Below are 18,353 nucleotides of genomic sequence, written 5' to 3'. Positions count from 1 at the left end.
GATACTCTGGGTCCAGTGACTAAATTATTGGAATTATCTGAGGACACAATTTCTAAGAATTCTCAAGTTGACCCTGCTGTGATTAAACAATGGGTTCAGCAGTTGGTGTATTTCATTGGTGATTCCAACTCTGCCTTATCCTGTCAAAGAAGGAGAATTTTACTTAGGAAGATTGATCCCAAATTGTCAGACTTTGCCCCCAAAGAGATAGGTAGAAAGTCTAAAGGTTTTTTTATTTGGAGATGCAGGACTAAAAGAACTGTCCAATTATGTTTCATCCCTAAATTCACTTAATAAGATTAAAACTCAAACAAAGAAAATATTCAATCAAAACAACAGAGTTTTTGACAGGGCTGGGAAAGGAAGGGGCCGCTTTCCTGGCCGTTCATCATTCTCCTCAAGGCCTTTCTTCCAAAACAACCAAGTACCATCAACACCATTCAACAACTTCTTTCCTACAAGAGGCAGACAATGGTCAGCAAGATCATTTAGAGGAAGACCTTCTAGAAGACCTTTCTCAAGTAAGTTTGAACATTTATCATTCCATTCCTTTTTCCCCTAAAAAAGTAGGAGGCAGACTTGCCCTATTTATTCACAATTGGAAGAGTATAACACAAGACCCATGGGTACTTCAATCAGTATCAGGTCTCCATCTAAATTTCATATCAATCCCTTATCAGTCTGTTCTTCCAAATCCAATTTTCTTCTCCCTTTCAGACTATCTTCTACTAGACCAAGAGATATCAGATTTATACAAAAAACAAGCTATAGAATTAGCTCCATCAGGAAAAGATTCTTTCATAAGCAATATGTTTCTGGTCAAAAAGAAAGAAGGATCTTTTCGCCCTGTTATAAATCTAAGAAATCTAAATTTTCATCTAGAGTACAATCATTTCAAAATGGAGGGAATTCATCTCCTCAGAGACTGTCTCCTTTCCAAGGATTGGTTAGTTTGTTTAGATTTGAAAGATGCTTATCTTTCTATCCCCATTCATCATTCTTTCAGAATTTTTTTGAGATTTCTGTGGAAAAAAAACCTTTGGCAATTTACATGCCTTCCTTTTGGGCTTTCTTCTGCACCTTGGGCATTTACAAAAATCCTTCGTCCTGTAGTTGCTTGGCTACAAATGAGAGGTGTTCGTCTCATAATTTATTTGGACGATATCCTTATCATGCATCAGGAACGTCATTGTTTGATTTCTCATCTCAAACTAACTATAAATCTCCTTCAGAACTTAGGATTTGTTATCAATTTCGACAAATCAGAGATCAATCCTTCTCAGTCTCTAAAATTTCTTGGATTTCTTATAGATTCCCAATCTGCAACTTTGAGTCTTCCTTCAGACAAAATCAACAAAATAAAGAAAGAGATATCTTACCTTCTCAAGAGACCTCTCTTTCCAATTCGGACTTTAGCCCGTATTATTGGTCTTCTTTCTTCATCTATTCAAGCAATTTTCCCGGCTCCCCTCCATTACAGGGCTCTTCAAAGATTGAAGATTTTTTATCTCTGACAAGGTTTCTCTTATTTTCACAAGATCTCCTTGTCCGAAGAAGCAAGATCAGAGTTATTATGGTAGTTAGCCAATTTAGAGGCTTGGAATGGGAGAGCAATTTTTGGTTGTTCTCCCGAAATAATTTTGGAATCAGATGCCAGTAATTCGGGTTGGGGAGCCAGATTGGGTTCCTCCATCACTGGTGGAAGATGGACTTCAGAGGAAAAGAATCTTCCTATAAACTGTCTAGAACTTTTAGCAGGTTCTTTTGCTGTGAAGAGCTTCATTCATTCAGATCGTCCTATTTCTGTATTACTCAAGATGGACAATATTTCTGCTGTCAGGTACCTCAACCGTTTAGGAGGTACTACATCAAAAATATTGTCGGATCTAACTTCAGATTTTATCCATTCTTGTTTAGATCGCAACATTTATATTCAAGCAGAATATATTCCAGGTCAAAACAACATCATGGCAGATTGGGGTTCTCATCATCTTCAGGACTCCAGCGATTGGAAACTGAATTCCAAAATTTTTCAGATTCTGTTTTATCGCAGGTCCTTTGTCAATAGATCTCTTTGCTTCCCGATTGAATCATCAACTGACTCCATATTACAATTGGAGGCCAGATCCTTTTGCTCTAGCGATGGATGCTTTTCTTCAGACATGGCCAGAGAAGGGAGCTTATGCATTCCCTCCCTTTTCAATGATTCCTCGGACAATATCGTTTGTCAGGAGAAATCTTATTTCAATTCTCCTCATAACTCGATGGTGGTCAGCCCAATCCTGGTTTCCAGCTCTTCTAGAGATGTCATACCTTCCTCCTCTCCTTCTTCCTCTACAGCAAGATCTTTTGTTGGACCCGACAGGACAACCTCACAACCTAGTTGTTCAAGGATCCCTTCAACTGATTGCTTGGATGATTTCAGGGGATCCTAGTCATTCGAAGGACTTTCTGAAGAAGCTAAATCACTACTCAGAGATTCTTGGGCACCAGGTACCAAGAAATTATACAGATATGCATGGATCAGATGGTCTGATTGGTGCAGTAGCAGAAATTTGGATCCCTTTTCAGCTCCTGTGAATGAAGTCATTAACTATTTAACCTCTCTTTTTAAAACAGGTCTTGCATATAGGTCTATTAATATTGCTCGATCTGCAATATTAGCTGGACATTGTCCTGTAACTAATATTCCTATTGGACAATTGTCTTCAGTCAAAAAACTTCTAAAGGCCATAAGAGTCAAGAAGAATCCAGTTCCTAAACATTCTTATTTTTGGGATGTGGATTTATTAATTAATCTATTTAATGATTGGCCTCTCAATAAAGACCTTTCTCTCAAGCAATTAACTTGTAAATTAGCTTCTTTATTATGTTTACTCTCATGTAAAAGAGCATCTGATGTTAGAGCTATAGATTATAATTCTAAGATGTTTACTCCTCAAGGTGCAGTCTTTTCTTTATCTCGAAGAACAAAATCTTTATCCTCCGCTATCTTTTAGCCTTACTTTTTTGACTATCCTAAATTATGTGTGGTTTCTTGCTTGAAAGAGTATGAATCCAGAACTTTACCATTCAGGTTATCTTCCTCCTCTTCTCAACTACTTATTTCTTTAGTTTCTCCTCATCTATCTGTTTCTACTACCACCATAAGTAGGTGGGTTAAGTGGATTATGTCTTTAGCAGGTATAGAAGACAAATTTTCGGCTCATTCAGTTAGAGGAGCTTTTGCTTCTAAAGCTTTTATCAAATTTGCTTCATTACAAGAAATTCTTAATGCAGCAGATTGGTCCTCTGATTCGGTATTCCGTCAGTTTTATTTTAAACCAATTTCTTCAATTCAACATAGCCTTTTATCTTAATTGTTTTGCTTTAAACTTGCAAAATAGGAGTCTCTGTCCTTGTAATAAAATAACGATTATCCTAACAATTGTGGCGGTATAATCTAGATTTTATTAAAGAGACAGAGGCGAGTATTTTCCCTCCCTTATTTCATATATATTTAATTATATTAAATACATGTTTTTCCCTCCCAATTATTTGTGGGTGTACTTTATATTATGTAATTATTATTTACATTTTATCTTTTTCAGCCCAGAATTCTTCAAATCCCGGATTCCAACAATAATCAAACTTGGGTGTCTGATACACTTTCACAGAATTCTTATACACTACGAAAAGATTCAAGATATCTTCAAGAAGTTTCTTACCATCTGTGGAATCAACGTCTGTCAATCAAGTTTTCTGTTTTCATCACTATACTGTTTTGTGCATTTGCCTGTGTATCTGAGTTTTGTTTCTTTTTTGTTCCTATTTTCTTTTTGTTATTTGCAGCAAAGTTCAAAGAGGATTAGCTGTTTGGACTGTTACCTCTTATACCTTTGGATGTGATATTATTGGCTGTTATCTGGTTACATAACCTGTTACTGTGATATCATTGGTTGAATTTTTCTGTATTATTTATTCAAAATTTTCAATGCTTTTAATTGCTGTCTGTTCAGCAAATGAAAAGTTATTGCTAAATAATCGTCTCTGTCTCTTTAATAAAATCTAGATTATACCATCACAATTGTTAGGATAATCGTCATTGATCAATATCTTTGACTTATGACAAGTTCTCAAACTTTGTTGTAGTATATTAATTTTCACTATACAGTTATACCCTCCTCTTATATCATACACACTAGCATTTATTAATCCTTGTCATACATATACCTTATCCATAACTGGTTTATCCCCCCCCCCCTTTTTTCTCTCCCCATGAGTAACATACAACTTTAAATTGTATTGATTACACAGGAACACCATATACACAAACTTTGGCCTCTATTTATCAACCTGTCAACGTACCTGCATTCGACAGCACCAATACGCTCGCCTAAGATAGCCTAACATCGCTGCTGCGGACCTGAATACATTCTCCAAAATTATCAAAAAAGCTGTCAAAAAGCTGCGCACCAAGTACGGAGTGATGAGCAGCGGACTGTTGTTAACTAACAGTCATCGATCTCGCTGCTCTTCAGCTTTTTTTTTTACAGCTTTCTTGGTACCCTGTCACTAAGCACCCACACTATACTATACTGTTTACCCCCTATCCCGCCGCTCCCGGACCCCACCGCAACTCTAATAAATATATTAACCCCTAAACCGCTGCTCCTGGACCCCACGGCATCTCTAATAAATATATTAACCCCTAAACCGCTGCTCCCAGACCCTGCCACAACTAAATACAATTATTAACCCCTAAACCGCCGCTCCCGGAGCCCACCGCCACCTACATTATACTTATTAACCCCTTATCTCCCCCCCTACACCGCCGCCACCTACATTATATTTAATAACCCCTAATCTCCCCACCCTACACTGCCGCCACCTACATCATATTTATTAACCACTAATCTGCCCTCCTACAGCACCGCCACTATATTAAATTTATTAACCACTAAACCTAAGTCTAACCCTAACCCCCCCTAACTTAAATATAATTTAATAGCAACCATCACAAAAGTTGGATTCATAGCATTCCATAAAGCCAGTTTAGAAGGATAAGGAGGAATTGTACAGATGTAGAAACCTTTTTGGAGCAAAGTCAAATATTGTACGGTAGATTCTTAAAGAAGGGATATCCTCCTGTATTATTAGATCAAGCTCTAGAATCTTGATAGAACTAAGACCTTACAAACCAAAAAAAAACAAACGACTAAGTATGAATCTGAAATGGACATTAGGGACACTATGAATCAAAATTATAAATGATTATTGTCATTATTAAGATGATAGGTATTTAAAGTTACCCCAGTGTAGCAGGTAATTCAGTATGGTAATACATATTTAAAGGAGTCTAAAAAGCTCCAATCCTTATTTTACCATTGGTTTAAATAAATAATAAAAAAAAATATTATTAGTTAATTATATTTTTTAAAAATTACATTTTGTACAAGAGAGTTTTATTCTGTTAAAATGCATTTTTCTATAGTGTACTTTAATTCAATAAATCTTAGAGAAAACATATGAAGGCTGATGATTTAATCAAGTAGAACTATACAGGGGCATTATAAAAATACATAATTCATAGATTTAGTCAGGGAACCAAACCAGCAGCATTTAGAGGACTCTCAGAAGGGTAGGACACGCTGTTTGTATTGGCATTTTTAGATTTATGATTTCCACTTTGGGATCTCAGAAATTTTATGCTTATTATTATTGTCACACCCATTGAGGTGTTAGAATATATATAATTGTGTGTATGTGTATTTGTGTGTATGTATATACATCCACCAGGGGTGCCAAACAGGTAATACTTATACATTGTTTTTTTGCAATATTCTTCCCTGCAATGTAATTAACACTATGTTAGTGACCTTGATGATAAGTACAACCAGTACATGTTGTAATTTACAGTTCTGGTTTTGGTTTGTTCCATAAATATATAGGGGTAGATTTATCATAGTGCGAGTGGACATGGTAAGATGTAGCGTATCATGTCCACTGCACATCGATAAATACTGACAACATAAGCTGTCTGCATTTGTCAATGCACTGGCAGTTCTTGTGAACTGCTGGTGCAATGCCTCCCCCTGCAGATTCGTAGCCAGGGGGTGTATTAAGGTGTATTAGATCAGGTTGATTTCTGTATGCGGCCTCAGAGCATGCGGACAAGGTATGGTCGCGCGGAAACAAGGGCATCAAGATCCATACGGAGCTTGATAAATCGGCCCCATAGAGTATACATAATATATGCAACATGAAAGGCACTAGGTTTAGCACAGTGGTTATACAGATGTATACACAATTTTGGTTGTTATTAATTGGATGATGCACAGGACTGTTTATAGACTGATGTAAATATGTTTTGTAAGGTTAACAACAAAATATTTAAACTGCATTCTGTGCACTTTTTGTTTGTGTGAGGAAGGGGAGAGTATGCACGAACAGTCACATATATTAAATTACCACTGAAAAGGACCAGTAAGTTTTGTGCTTTCTATATTATATATATATATATATATATATATATATATATATATATATATATATATATATATATATATATACACACACACACAGTATCTCACAAAAGTGAGTACACCCCTCACATTTTTGTAAATATTTTATTATATATTTTCATGTGACAACACTGAAGAAATTACACTTTGTTACAATGTAAAGTAGTGAGTGTACAGTCTGTATAACAGTGTAAATTTGCTTTCCCCTCAAAATAACGCAACACACAGTCATTAATGTCTAAACCGTTGGCAACAAAAGTGAGTACACCACTAAGTGGAAATGTCCAAATTGGACCCAATTAGCCATTTTCCCTCCCCGGGTCATGTGACTTGTTAGTGTGAATCACAGGTGTGAATGGGGAGAAGATGTGTTAAATTTGGTGTTATCACTCTCACACCCTCTCATACTGGTCACTGGAAGTTCAACATGGCACCTCATGGCAATGATCTCTCTGAGGATCTGAAAAAAAGAATTGTTGCTCTACATAAAGATGGACTAGACTATAAGAAGATTGCCAAGACCCTGAGCTGCAGCACAGTGGGCAAGACCATACAGCGGTTTCACAGGACAGGTTCCACTCCGAACAGGCCTCGCCATGGTCGACCAAAGAAGTTGAGTGCACTTGCTCAGCGTCATATCCAGAGGTTGTCTTTGGGAAATAGACATATGAGTGCTGCCATCATTGCTGCATAGGTTGAAGGGGTGGGGTGTCTGTCTGTCAGTGCTCAGACCATAAGCCGCACACTGCATCAAATTGGTATGAATGGCTGTCGTCCCAGAAGGAAGCCTCTTCTAAAGATCATGCACAAGAAAGCCCGCAAACAGTTTGCTGAAGACAAGCAGACTAAGGACATGGATTACTGGAACCATGTCCTGTGGTCCGATGAAACCAAGATAAACTTATTTGGTTCAGATGGTGTCAAGCATGTGTGGCAGCATCCAGTTGAGGAGTACAAAGACAAGTTTGTCTTGCCTACAGTCAAGCATGGTGGTGGGAGTGTCATGGTCTGAGCCGGCATGAGTGCTGCCGGCACTGGGGAGCTAAAGTTCATTGAGGAAACAATGAATGCCAACATGTAATGGGACATACTGAAGCAGAGTATAAACCCCTCCCTTCGGAGACTGGGCTGCAGGGCAATATTTCAACATGATAAGGACCCCAAACACACCTCTAAGACGACCACTGCCTTGCTAAAGAAGCTGAGGGTAAAGGTGATGGACTGGCTAAGCATGTCTCCAGACCTAAACCCTATTGAGCATCTCTGGGGCATCCTCAAACAAAACATCCACCAGCTCCTTGATTTCATCATGGAGGGCTGGAAGAGGACTCCAGTGGCAACCTGTGAAGCTCTCCATACCCAAGAGGGTTAAGGCAGTGCTGGAAAATAATGGTGGCCACACAAAATATTGACACTTTGGGCCCAATTTGGACATATCCACTTAGGGGTGTACTCACTTTTATTGCTAACGGTTTAGACATTAATGGCTGTGTGTTGAGTTATTTTGAGGGGACAGGAAATGTACACTGTTATACAGGCTGTACACTCACTACTTTACATTGTAGCAAAGTGTAATTTCTTCAGTGTTGTCACATGAAAAGATATAATAAAATATGTATGTATATATATATATATATATATATATACATATATACAGTATATATATATATCTATACATATATACATATATACAGTATATATATATATATATATATATATATATTATGGGGCATATGTATCAAGCTCCATATGGAGCTTGATGCCCCGTGTTTCTGGCGAGCCTCCAGGCTCGCCAGAAACAGCAGTTATGAAGCAGCGGTCACAAAGACCGCTGCTCCATAACCTGTCCGCCTGCTCTGAGCAGGCGGACAGACATCGCCACAATACAACCCAATCGAGTATGATCGGGTTGATTGACACCCCCCTGCTGGCGGCAATTGGCCGCGAGTCTGCAGGGGCGGCGTTGCACCAGCAGCTCTTGTGAGCTGCTGGTGCAGTGCTGAATACGGTGAGCGTATTGCTCGCCGTATTCAGCGAGGTCTGGTGGACCTGATGCGCAGTGTCGCATCAGGTCCACCAGACCTTGATAAATATGCCCCTATATGTGTGTGTGTGAGGATGTTAGGGTGTGTGGAATTCAGAATGCAGGTGCAAAGTGTAATTTCTTCAGTGTTGTCACATGAAAAGGTGTAATAAAATATTTACAAAAATGTGAGGGGTGTACTCACTTTTGTAAGATACTGTGTGTGTGTATATATATATATATATAAATATATATATACAGGCGACCCTTGGTTTACACTGGTTCAATTTGTGCCATTTCAGTCATGTGACTGCTATTGAAAAGCTTTGGAAAGCAAAGTGCACTAATTAAAATAGCCAGTAGGTGGAGCTGTCCGCTTGTTTTACAGCAAATTTATGCAACTTAACAGCCGGAAATTGATCTGTGTACACAGAGGAGACCAGACATATCGAGCAACAAGTTTTACCAGCAACTTCCGTATTATCTTCCTGTCCAGCAGCTTGAGGTGAGGGTGCCTAATTGCTTATTAATCACTGCAGATTGAAATGCATAGAATAGGTGCAGACCCAATATTATCTAACATGCTAACAATGCAGAGAACTGATTGCAGAAAAATGCAAGTAAAAAAACGTTTTTGTTCATTAAACTTAGTTTGATGATGATACAATCTATATTATTAGGTTTATAATGCTGTTTAGCATTTAAAGTCTTAATTTCAAAGCTTTAAAAATAATGTATTAGGTGTTACTTATGATAATTTTGAGAGGGGCCTGGAACCTAAACCCCTCACTTCCCATTGACTTACATTATAAACTGAGTTTCAATTTACAACGGTTTCGATTTACAACCATTCCGCCTGGAACCTAACCCCGGCGTAAACTGAGGGCTGCCTGTTTATAAATATATATATATATATATATATATATATATTATATGTGTGTTTGTGAGGATGTTAGGGTGTGTGGAATTCAGAATGCAGGAACAGATACACTGAACAGTGTGTCATGTTTGCATCCGTTCATCGCCGTGTCGCCGCGGCTCCCGGAACTGCTCTGTGTGTCTGACGTCATGTTGCTTAGCAACATGACGCTTTCTCAACACACCCCTCTGATGACGGTTACGCTCCTGCCCTTTAAACAACGGCGGGAGATCTGAATCTGGGCCCGTTTGTTTGCTACCTTTGGATTGTGAGTACCGTATCTTTCTGATCTTTTGTGTTCCGATTTTCTGCCTGCCTGACCAAGCCTCTTGCCTAATCCCTACTTGCTGATATTTGGACATAGACTTCTGCCTGCCTGACCTTGCCTGTAGCTTTTACCCTTTTGCTGATACTTGGATGCCGACTTCTGCTTGCCTGACCTTGCCTTTTGCCTATACCTTTTGCTGATATTTGGATGCCGACTTCTGCCTGCCTGACCTTGCTTTTGCCTTTACCTTTAAACCTTATCTTTGATAAACAAAACCTGCTTAAAGGGACATTCTACTTTTACAAGCTGCAAAAGAGAACTTTGCCTTTCTGTTTGTTATAAACCTGCTTAAAGGGACATTTTACTTTTACAAGCTGCACAAGAGAACTTTGCCTTTCTGTTTGTTATAAACCTGCTTAAAGGGACATTTTACTTTTACAAGCTGCAAAAGAGAACTTTGCCTTTCTGTTTGTTATACACCTGCTTAAAAGGAACTTTTACTTTTACAAGCTGCAAAAGAGAACTTTTCCTTTGTTTTACAAGCCTGTTAAAGAGGACCTGTTTCAGAAGCTTCAAGTAAGAGCATTTCCTTTTTGTTCTTTTTACTACTTAAAGGGACGTTTTATCCTTTGTGGCTTTCCTGCATTCTGGAACAATATTCATTTTTGTTATCTTCTAATCTGCTTCCTGAGTGGGTCACGTCCTGGATATTTCTCAGTGTGCTAGCGTGTGCTTTTCAATTCACGCTAGCAGTTGGGTTACATCCCGGATTGATTCCAGAGCGGCTGACATTACAAACGGGCCACTAAAATGGACCCCACTGAATTATCTATGGCCGTGGCTCACCAGGGACAGCTCTTGGGTTCTCATGCCACTCACTTGCAGTCTCTGGACACTAAACTTGATCAAATTACTGCTCTATTACAAAATTTGGTTGCTACCGCACCTCCCAATCCAAATCCGATTGAGGCATTACCTCCTCCGATTCCTAACAATCAGTCTCAGGTACAACTAAGTCCCAGGATACCTCTTCCGGATAAATATGATGGGAATCCTGAAGAATGTAGAGGCTTTCTGAATCAATGCCGTCTTCATTTCCGAAATAGCCCTACTCTCTTTGCTACTGCCTCTTCTAGAATCACATTTCTTATTTCCTTAATGAAAGGAAAAGCCTTGGCTTGGGTATCACCTTTGCTAGAAAAGAATGATCCTATACTGTTGGATGTTGATACATTTTTATCTACATTCTCAAACGTATTCGATAAACCTGGAAGGTCATCCGCTGCTGAAGCTACTCTCCTGGATTTACGTCAAGGAAATCAACCAGTCTCTCAATATGCTATTGAGTTCCGCACCCTTGCCTCTGAAACCACTTGGAATCAGGGAGCACTCAGAGCCGCTTTCCGTAAAGGACTTTCTGAGTGTCTCAAGGATGAATTGGTGTATCGTGAACTTCCAGAGTCCTTAGAAGCCTTAATAAATCTCTGTATCTGTCTCGACGCCAGGTTTCGTGAACGCCAACAAGAAAAGGATAGAACACAGAGGACTTCAACTCGAACTCCTTTTCGTTTGGCTCCTCGTTTTTCTAATCCAGTCACTCCAGCCTCTCCTACTACTGATCAGGCTGAACCCATGGAAGTAGGAAGTATAAAATTAACTGAGACTGAACGCTTGAGAAGACGGACTCTTGGCTTATGTCTGTACTGTGGCCTTAAAGGGCATTTATTAAGGGATTGTCCTACTAGGCCAGTAAAAGCCAGGGCTTAACTCTAGTCCAGGGAACTGAGTTAAGCCAAAATAGTGGTCATTCCCTATACAAGAAACTCTTTGTTCCAGTAACTCTTCTAATTGGACATAAGAAGATCTATACCCAAGCTCTAATTGATTCTGGTGCTGGAGGTGTGTTCATTGACTCTACATTTGTTTCTACTCATTCTATACCCTTACTAAAGAAGGAGTATTCCATTTCAGTTTCTACGGTCAGTGGAGATCCTTTGGGTTCTGGATACATTCAGTTTTCTACTCAACCCTTACTCTTCACCGTAGGAATACTTCATTCCGAGACAATTTGTTTCGATGTCATTCCCACTCCACAATTTCCCATTATCTTGGGATTACCCTGGCTCCAGATTCACAATCCCATTTTTTCTTGGACTTTCGGTGAACTCACTTCCTGGGGATCTACATGCCAGACTAAATGTCTTCAAAAGATTACTAAGTTACCACTCACTATTGCTCTCACAGTTGAAACTCCGGAATCCTTACCTATGCATTACCATGACTTTGTGGATGTTTTCTCCAAAAAAGAAGCTGAACGTCTTCCTCCTCATCGCCCTTTTGATTGTCCCATTGATCTCCTTCCTGGGGCTGCCTATCCTCGTGGCAAGACATATCCACTTTCTAAACCAGAAAACATGGCTCTGGAAGAATATATAAAAGACAATCTGGCTAGAGGATTTATTCGACCCTCTTCTTCCCCCGTAGGGGCTGGTTTCTTTTTTGTGGGAAAAAAGGATGGCGGATTAAGACCCTGTATTGATTATCGTGGATTGAATCAGATTACCATCAAGAACAGTTATCCTCTGCCCCTTATTCCTGAACTTTTTACTTATCTTCAGGGAGCCACCATTTTCACCAAACTCGACCTACGTGGTGCATACAACTTGATCCGTATACGCGAAGGAGATGAGTGGAAGACTGCCTTTAACACTCGATTTGGGCATTATGAATATTTGGTCATGCCCTTCGGGCTATGCAATGCTCCGGCGGTTTTCCAGCATTTTGTAAACGAGATCTTTCGTGATTTTTTGAATATATTTGTTATCATATACCTGGACGACATCTTAATTTTTTCTCAGAACCTCCAAGATCATGTGCACCACGTCAAGAAAGTACTTCAACGTCTAAGAGAATTCCATCTGTTTGCTAAACTGGAGAAATGTTCCTTCCATCAAAAATCCATACCCTTTCTGGGTTATGTAATATCGGCATCTGGATTCGAAATGGACCCTACTAAACTTTCTGCCATATTGGATTGGCCTAGACCTGATTCTTTGAAGGCTTTACAACGTTTCCTAGGCTTTGCCAATTATTACAGAAAGTTCATCAAGAATTTTGCTACTATTACTTCTCCTCTTACTTCTCTCACTAGAAAAGGACAAAACTGTAAAGTATGGCCGTCTGAGGCTATAGAAGCTTTTGAATCTCTCAAAGAAGCTTTTTCCTCAGCTCCTATCCTTCATCATCCAAATCCTGAGTTTCAATTTATTCTGGAGGTAGATGCTTCCTCTGTTGCTGCTGGAGCTGTTCTGTCTCAACGAATACCAGAGACTGGAAGGATTCATCCTGTTGCTTTTTTCTCTAAAAAATTCACTCCTTCCGAATTTAACTATGACGTAGGGAATAAAGAGCTGCTTGCCATCAAAATGGCATTGGATGAATGGAGACATTGGCTGGAAGGTACTTCTTTGCCATTTGCTATACTTACTGATCATAAGAACCTTCTGTATCTCCAAACAGCCAAACGATTAAATTCCAGGCAAGCACGCTGGTCATTATTCTTCTCTCGGTTTCACTATAATTTGTCTTACATACCTGGTTCAAAAAATATTAAAGCAGACGCACTTTCCAGACAATTTCAAGATACCCCAGTTCCTGAGTCTGGTACCATTCTCCAACCTCATGAAGTCATTGCCCAGTTAACAACTTCTTGGTTACAAGAATTACAGTCCGCTCAAAAGCATCTTCCTTTGTCCTGTAAACCTCCCGATGGTTTACTCTTTGTTCCTGAACGCCTTCGTTCCAAGATTTTATTTTGGGCTCATGATAGTCCCCTTTCTGGACATCCTGGCATCAGTATTACCACTCGAAACCTCAAACAACATGTCTGGTGGCCTACACTCTCTCAAGATGTGAAGGATTACGTCTCAGTATGCACACAATGTGCCATGAACAAAACTCCACGCCAACTTCCTTCAGGATTACTCCAACCATTGCCTATACCTCACCAGCCTTGGACTCATGTATCCATGGACTTTATTACTGATCTTCCCTTGTCCACTGGGAACAATACTATCTGGGTGGTGGTCGACAGGTTCACTAAGACGGCTCATTTTGTACCCTTGCCAGGATTACCATCTGCCAAAAGACTCTCTGAACTTTTTATTCTACATATTGTAAGAATCCATGGATTTCCTCTAGATATTGTGTCAGATAGAGGGGTACAATTCGTTTCTCGATTTTGGAGGTCACTTTGTAAACATTTTGGTACTACTATATCTCTCTCTACTTCTCACCACCCACAATCGAATGGTCAGACTGAAAGAGTAAACCAGTGTCTTGAAACATATCTTAGACATTATGTGGATCATTATCACTCTAACTGGACTTCTTACCTTCCTTTGGCTGAACTGGCTCATAATGCCCGGTACAATTCCTCCCTTCAGACTTCTCCTTTTTATGCAGCTTACGGATATCAGCCTAGGACATTCCCTTTGCATACTTCCTCCACAGTGAATCCTGCTTCTGATCTTACAGCCCGAAGATTAACTCGACATTGGCAGAAGATACATCGTATTCTTTCTGTAACTTCTAGACGTTACAAGTTCTTTTCAGATCTTCGACGGAAGAAGGCTCCCAAATATCGCCCTGGTGATAAAGTTTGGATTTCCTCTCAATTTCTTCGCCTGAAACAACCTTCTAACAAATTGGGACCACGATATGTGGGTCCTTTCCGAATACTGGGTCAGGTGTGTTCCACTGCTTATCGGGTAGCTTTACCCAAGTCTCTCAAAGTCCATCCGGTATTCCATGTTTCTCTTTTAAAACCTGTGATGGTTAACAGGTATTCTAAGCCTTTTTCTAAACCTCCACCGTTATTGGTGCATGGACATCCTGAGTTTGAAATCAGCCATATTCTAGATTCCAAGTTGCGGGGCAAGAAATTGTATTATCTCATTCATTGGAAGGGTTATCCAGTCACGGAACGTTCTTGGGAACCTGCTCATCAAGTAAATGCTCCTGTTTTGGTCAAGACCTTCCACAAGACTCATCCTGATAGACCTGGTCCTGTCCCCCGGAGGGGTCCTTGAGGAGGGGGGTGCTGTCATGTTTGCATCCGTTCATCGCCGTGTCGCCGCGGCTCCCGGAACTGCTCTGTGTGTCTGACGTCATGTTGCTTAGCAACATGACGCTTTCTCAACACACCCCTCTGATGACGGTTACGCTCCTGCCCTTTAAACAACGGCGGGAGATCTGAATCTGGGCCCGTTTGTTTGCTACCTTTGGATTGTGAGTACCGTATCTTTCTGATCTTTTGTGTTCCGATTTTCTGCCTGCCTGACCAAGCCTCTTGCCTAATCCCTACTTGCTGATATTTGGACATAGACTTCTGCCTGCCTGACCTTGCCTGTAGCTTTTACCCTTTTGCTGATACTTGGATGCCGACTTCTGCTTGCCTGACCTTGCCTTTTGCCTATACCTTTTGCTGATATTTGGATGCCGACTTCTGCCTGCCTGACCTTGCTTTTGCCTTTACCTTTAAACCTTATCTTTGATAAACAAAACCTGCTTAAAGGGACATTCTACTTTTACAAGCTGCAAAAGAGAACTTTGCCTTTCTGTTTGTTATAAACCTGCTTAAAGGGACATTTTACTTTTACAAGCTGCACAAGAGAACTTTGCCTTTCTGTTTGTTATAAACCTGCTTAAAGGGACATTTTACTTTTACAAGCTGCAAAAGAGAACTTTGCCTTTCTGTTTGTTATACACCTGCTTAAAAGGAACTTTTACTTTTACAAGCTGCAAAAGAGAACTTTTCCTTTGTTTTACAAGCCTGTTAAAGAGGACCTGTTTCAGAAGCTTCAAGTAAGAGCATTTCCTTTTTGTTCTTTTTACTACTTAAAGGGACGTTTTATCCTTTGTGGCTTTCCTGCATTCTGGAACAATATTCATTTTTGTTATCTTCTAATCTGCTTCCTGAGTGGGTCACGTCCTGGATATTTCTCAGTGTGCTAGCGTGTGCTTTTCAATTCACGCTAGCAGTTGGGTTACATCCCGGATTGATTCCAGAGCGGCTGACACAGTGAATGTCTTTTTGAAAGCTTTACTAATAGATAAGCAAAAGAACAGTTGGTAGTTCAGATTGAATATCACAGATTCAGCAAGTTTGAACAAAGGCCCAATGCATAACACTCGAGTCCAATACAAGGCTCAGAATACTTTAAGTTAGTAACAAAGCCCAATTGGCACTGGTGTTTTAATTTAACTGTTAAGGGTGAGGTTGTCACAGGATACCTGGTAGGTACTAGCAAACACAGCTAGTGAGAGGAAAGTAGACACAGGTTTCTCAGAAGATTCAGGATACCCTACTTGTACTGTTGGTGAGACCGTCACAGGATACCAGATAGGTACAGAAGGAACAGCTGGTTTGAGGAAGGCTGTCACTGGTATGGTAGACACAGGTTTCTAGGCAGGAACAGGATACCCAGCGGGTACTGTTGGTGAGACTGTCATGAGATACCAGATAGGTACAGCAGACACAGCTGGTTTGAGGAAGGCTGTCACTGGTATGGTAGACACAGGTTTCTCAGCAGGCAGGGGGCACCCAGCGGGTATTGTTGGTGAGACTGTTACGGGATACCACATAAGTGCAGTTTTAGGAACAAGGTGAGCATGCACAGGTATCAGGCAGGTCTGCTTGGCTTTCAGGAACCAGATGAGCATACACAGGTGCCAGGGTAATTATGCTTAGTCTCTAGAACAAGGTAAGCATACACAGATGGCAGGTAGGTCCCCTTGGTCTCTGGAGCCAAGGTGATAATACACAGGTATCAAGGTAAGTATGCTTGGTCTCAGGAGCATGGTAAGCATACACAGGTATCCAGTAAGTATGTTTGGTCTATGGAACAAGGTAAGCATATGCTGCTACAAGATAAGTATGCTTGGTCTCAGGATCAAGGTGAGTATACACAGGTATCCATTAAGTATGCTTGGTCTCTGGAACAAGGGGAACATAGGCAGGTATAAGGTAAGTATGCTTGGTCTCAGGAGCAAGGTAAGCATACACAGGAATCAGATAAGTATGCTTGGTCTCTGGAGCCAGGAACAAGGTAATTAAGGCAATAAATCGGCTTATGTTCTGAGTGAGCTTTTATAGGAACTGGAACTCCCATACTTGAGCCCTCCAGGTGTAATTTCCTGTAATTAGGACATGAACCCTTTAAATGTAGGCAATGCGTGGCACTCTCGGCATTTGCCGAGACCGGAGGGGCTGGACTGTGAGCTCCCAGTAAGGATCCTGACAATATTTTTTCTTACAGTCCTATTGATTACACAGTGCAATTGTTAACTCGCACTTATTAGCTGTTGTTTCATATCAGAGACAATTGAGAATATATTGCGAAATATAATTTTACTTGCTACACTTATTAACAGGATTTTCATACTCACTAACTATTTGCCTCATCACTGCCATATATGGGTGTGTATGTTATGGCCTAGATTACTAGTAGAGCACAATATTTGCACTCCACTCAGTATTAAATGTCATGCGCAATGCAAACGCAACCTCACATTCGCATTGCCTGGAAGCCTTGCGCTCACAAGAGCGATATTCCATACGTTTGAATGATAGCCTCATTCTCATGCTTTGAAACACGGAAAACCACCTAGCATAGGGGGCATATCAGGCAGTGTTGGTCAGCAAAATAAATATATATATGAATGTAAAATATATATTTATGTGTTTTTATGTGTATATACACATATTAACAAATATATACTGTATATATATATATATATATATATATATATATATGTGTGTATATAAGCATATACTTATATATTTACAGTAAAAACACAGCCCCCCATTCACCTCTATGTAAAGCCACACAGTCCCACATCCCCTCACTTTAAAGGGACATTAAACCCAAAAAAAATATTTCAAAATTCCTATAGAGAATACAATTTTAAACAACTTTCCAAATTACTTCTAAATCAAAGAATAATAATTATCTAATTTGCTTCATTTTTCAGATATCCTTTGTTGAAGCAATAGCAATGCACATGGGTGAGCCAATCACACAAGGCATCTATGTGCAGTCACCAATTAGCAGCTACGATGCCTATCTAGATATGCTTTTCAGCAAAGGATATCAAGAGAAAGAAGCATATTAGATAATATAAGTAAATTAAAAAATTGTTTAAAATTGCATGTTCTTTCTAAATCATGAAAGAAAAAAAATATGGGTTTATGTCCCTTTAAGCCCTTATAACTGCTTTGTGCAGTTTCTTTATTAAAAAAAATGCTCATCTTTATTTTTAATTATACAGAACTCTCCCTCTTTATTTGGGGGGTAGTTGGGGCACAATGTTTTCATTAACCAGAGGCTCTAGTTAATTGTGATTAGCGCAAAGTGCACATTAACATAGCGCTCCACTTATAATCTAGCCCTATATGTTTTACCTGCCAAGAAGGTTTAAATCATTACTGTGCATGTTATACTAATGGACAGGAGTTACTCAGTTCTCTATTGAATATAATTGCTTTGTGTGCATTAATAACAGTAATGTCTTTCAAATCAATGTCCTGTGTCTTTTACTGGCAGCCTAGGGAAGTATAGCCATCGTTTTGTGTATGTT

Source organism: Bombina bombina, chromosome 6 (assembly GCF_027579735.1).
Source record: "Bombina bombina isolate aBomBom1 chromosome 6, aBomBom1.pri, whole genome shotgun sequence".
NCBI classification, from domain to species: domain Eukaryota; kingdom Metazoa; phylum Chordata; class Amphibia; order Anura; family Bombinatoridae; genus Bombina; species Bombina bombina.
Note: the sequence above shows the minus strand (reverse complement) of the source record.